This window comes from Morone saxatilis, unplaced genomic scaffold (genome assembly GCF_004916995.1).
Source record: "Morone saxatilis isolate NCDOM2014 unplaced genomic scaffold, NCSU_SB_2.0 Contig9, whole genome shotgun sequence".
Lineage (NCBI taxonomy): Eukaryota > Metazoa > Chordata > Actinopteri > Moronidae > Morone > Morone saxatilis.
This window is the reverse complement of record NW_023340268.1, coordinates 17,446,858-17,451,479: the sequence shown is the minus strand read 5'-3', so window position 1 is coordinate 17,451,479 and position 4,622 is coordinate 17,446,858.

The window sequence follows — 4,622 nt, the reverse complement described above, 5'->3', positions numbered from 1 at the left end:
GCACAGAGAAACTTTCCACTTTCAGCAGATGAATGTGAAAACATCCTCCCAGTGTCAAACTCTGCACAGACATCATTCTGCACAGTGAAGATCAAACATCCAACTGTAGGAACAAAAAGAAAAACAGATTTTTGGGTGGAAGAAAATATCTGTCTCTTTAACCACTAAATCCTCCACTATGTTTGCTACTGTGTCTGTTGTTCTGGTGGTAGGGAGGAAGGGCACAGTGGGTTTATCAGAGCTTTACTTGTTGGAAAGAACTGCCTGCTGTGTCTGTGAGTAAAGCTGATGAGACTGAAACAAAACAGTGAAGGTGCAGGTCATAAAACCAAAACATAGTGACCCCTTTTCACATTACACATCACCCACTGTCTATGTAAAAATATATATTGGTGCAGCTTTTATTTTACCATTCTTGAAAGTAACCTATTTGTCTCCAACAGACCCTTTTTCACAGCAGCCATTTTGATATTAAATAGTAGGGTAAACACAGTGCTACCAAAGATACTAATTAAGGTTCTGTTCTATTTAGTGTGGCAGAATCTTTTCATTGAGTCAACATGTTCAATAGCAGCACCCTGAATGGAATGGCACCTTAATTAGTATCATTGGTAACACCTGTGTTTACCCTACTGTTTCATGTCAAAATGGCTGCTGTGGAAAAGGTCTGTTAGTCTAAACTCCAGGTTTTAGGGTTTAGTTCCTACTGTGTCTGTGTGGCTCTGGTATCTTCGTCAGTCAACATGTGATTCTTCTCACCAACACTGGGTGGTGCACACGTACTGCTGCTGGTGCTGAACTAGGAGAACCTCTCAAACACAAGGCTGCTCTACATTGCTGAGCTCCCTGGTGTCTTCAGTACGCTTAAACCCAGACACCAAATATAGAGGCGTTAACTCCACATCACCAGACTTTGTCCACAAGCTTCACATTCAGTCACACCGGGCCTTCAGTGGATGTCAGGTGTTTGTATGTGTGTGCTTTTGTTCAGGATTAAGTGTACTGTCTGTGCTGGCGGCGGTGATTCTCATGATAGAAAAGAATAAGTCCAGCCAACTCTGAAGCACCCGCCCAGGCATCTTCGTGACAATCCTGATCCGCTCGTCTTAACCTCGCTGACCTCTAAACAGCGATAATGCCGAACTACAGTGGAAGCTTGAAGAGACTGGACCCAAAGCTTTGGTTGCACAAGGTGAAAGGGACCAAAACGTAAGAGCATTTGAATTGTAAAGCAGCGACCTGTTTAAAGGTGAGACATATGGATTAGTGTTCAAAGCAAGTGAGGCTGAACGAAGATGAGGATGACAGCAAGAAGGATGAATCAAAGGTCAAAAGAGGAGTCTGAGTGCTCTTAAGGGGACAAACTCCAATAAGAAAGTTAAAAGTCAACGGCGAGTAAAGAGCTTATCGTTGTAATCCTGTCATTATATAGACATATTAAACTTGTCTCTTTCCAACAGAAAACCATCCATGATAACTAAGCTGGAGAGGAATCTGCTCGATAAAAACAGATGTCTGAGCAGTGCCAGCCTTACAACCTGATGACCCAGGCCAGCAGTCTCTCCTCAGCCAAAGCTGAATTAAATGACTTTCAGTGGAAGAGCATGACGCACAGCTGAATGAACCAGTCTCTCACAAGTCAGTGATCAGCTGCATCCACACTTGGTTTAGAGAGAGAGTAGGGAGAGTTTTGACATTTATAATAAGGCATGTTCCACTTGTAACCAGCATATTCAGTTCGCATATGTTTATGAGCTATGAGAAGTTTAAAGCTGCTATAATCAATATTCTTATGTCAACAGTCGATCAAATGATGACGTCTAATATGAAAGGTTTGACTATCGGTTACAAAATTATCAGATGATTCAGTTCCCCTCAGCTCTACCGAACATTTCAGCAGCTTACAACGTTTTGCTTTTAGGGTTCGCAACTTTACTGTTTTGGTTCACTCTCACCGTTCTCATTACCATCATTGTAATTACTGAGAGAAAAGCTCTCAAAATCCACTTTAAGTTACCTGCCAAGCACCAAATCGCACAGGCCAAGTTAGGTGGAACATTTAGCGATTAGAGAAGGTGAATATTGGACTTAAATTTGCTTGAGGATGAAATAATAATGTTCCTCTGTGTCTGATCAATGTGTAAATAAACCACTGTTTGCTAACATGTTCACCATATCAACTTAAAGGTTCAGTGTGTAACATTCCCAGGTTGTCAAATACAGATGCAAGCGGTGTTCAGTTAGTTGCAATCTTCACCACTAGATGCCAGTAAAATCCTACACACTGGTCTTTCAGTATGTTAAAATGTCACTCTTGTGTTTACAGCTGGCATTTGCTGCCCCCAAGTGGCCAAAAAATGAGTTCATGGAAGTTAAACCAGTGTGATTCTCCCATGTCAGGTTGTTTGATTTGAATATGGCTGGAAAACAGGGATTAGAGGAATTTCCAAAAAAGAAACTATTTGTATAGATACAATATTTTTTTCCTTTTACCTTTCCTGTAAATCCTCAGATTTATATAGGAGGATCTGATCCCCGGAACCAGTGCAACATAATTATCCATTATCATAATAAGTACCCCTGACACTGAATGACAGTGAGTGGTAATAAGATAAATTAGATGATGCCATGATATAACAAACCAGGGGCCATTGTATTGGGGTTGTATTTACAGAGAGAGATCACTTTCTCTAGTACTTAATGATGCTGTGAAGCTGCAGTGTTTGTCCAGGGAGTCTTCAAACTCAACGATCATCCACTTCTCAAGATTTTGTGCTGCAGGAAACAGAGCCAAACAGCATTTTAACAAGCCTGGTAAGAATCCCCCAAAGTATAGCAATCAAAGGCAATTAAAAGCCTGATTAGTTAGCATTTTGTCAATTCCCAGATACTTTGTGTATCTCTCAAATAAGGCATTTTTTGTCAAGGGATCAAATGCAAAACAGGCAGAGTGTACAGCATGGGTTAAATCACTATGTTTGATTAAGAAAAAAATTGCATGTGGTACTTAATGAATCCCACAGTGTTCGTCTTAATGAGGAATCAGGAGATCTCTGTGGATGGTATCTTTCTCTCTCTCTCTCTCTCTCTCTCTCCATCTCTTTCCCACCTACCCACCTTGATTGCTACATATCTAGGTCATCTCAGTGTGTTTTAATCACCGTTGGGTTGAGAGAGACCCAGTTGGGTGATGAAGCCCACTTTTCTCTCATCAAGGTGGGAAGTCTGCTTAATTTCCAGCACATCGTCAGTCCTACTGCAATTATCATTGTTCGTGCAGCTGCATCTGGGGTGGTGTCCAATTCAATATTCACAAGATGCTTTTTAGCCTAGATTGTTTTTAGCCCTCAATATATTTTGTATTAGATATAGGATAAAGGAGGAGATTCTGTTTTGACCTTTCAGTGTGTGTGCACTCCAGTAAATCCATAAAACAGGATTGATCTTCATCCCTGTTGATTTCCCATATGAGTGAAGGTGGATGTGTGACACCCAGCAGGCACAAATACGAGTGTCCATATGCTGATTTCAGACTCTCCTGGTGGGTGTATGACTGTCTTGCTGTTATTGGTGTGCGATAAACAGCAACACCCAGAGGAAACTCGAATCCGATCATAATTCTCTCTGTTCCTCCTGAGCTCATGCTGCTCTCTGTTTTAAAAAAAAGTGACAAGCTGCAGATTTCTCTCAGCAGGCTTGCCAGCATCATGCATCCTAATTATTCATTTGATTACCCAAGACAAGCTAAAAAAAAACAACAGATTGTTAAACACAGAAGAAATGTGCACATGTGCAACATAGCAGACCACACAAAGGCCCTTTATCTGCCCCACACAGCATTTCTGCAGATCAGATGTCACTGTCACTTTGCACCTCAAGCTCTACTACAGTGTTTCTTCCAGTTCCCAGTCTGTAAATACAACTTGTTGCTGTCAGCAAATATATTTAATCAGGAATAGACTGGACCAATGGGCCATATTGATCAAAAATAGACTCATCCTGTGACAGACAGACAGTATATTTCTTTTCTGATATAGTAGTCAAGTGACCTCTAAATTATTCATCTTATCATTAAAGCTGCATTCATCATTCATTTAAATAAACAGTGGATCATATGACAGACTAATGTGAAAGGGGATGCTTATATATAGTAAATCTATTAGTGTGTGGAGTAAAGTTTTGAAACCTTGAGTCTGGCATTATGGCACCATGTTGGTTTTTTGCAATCAGCCGCAGTGACGTAATGCGAGTTGAGCTGCACTCTTCTTGCTTCGCTTGGTTTTAACGTCTGTAACAGGAAACAGTGGTGGCTTGCCTGCGGGTCAGGCACATGAGCAATAGGCAACTCAGTAACACAATTTTGAAGAGCAAAAGCAAAGTTGCCAACAGATTCCAAGCATGTAGACAAAGGTCCATGGAAGACAACCAGCAGCTTCTGTAGATAGAAACAGCTCATTCTAAGGTAACAAAAACACAGCGATTCTTATTCAGGTCATTATGCGCTAGTGAAAACATACCTATAAGCATTATATTCCCAATTATGACAATAGATCACCCTAAATGTTAAACACTAGCCCTTTAATTGGTTTAATGATTGACCATATCAACTTTACAAGGTGATA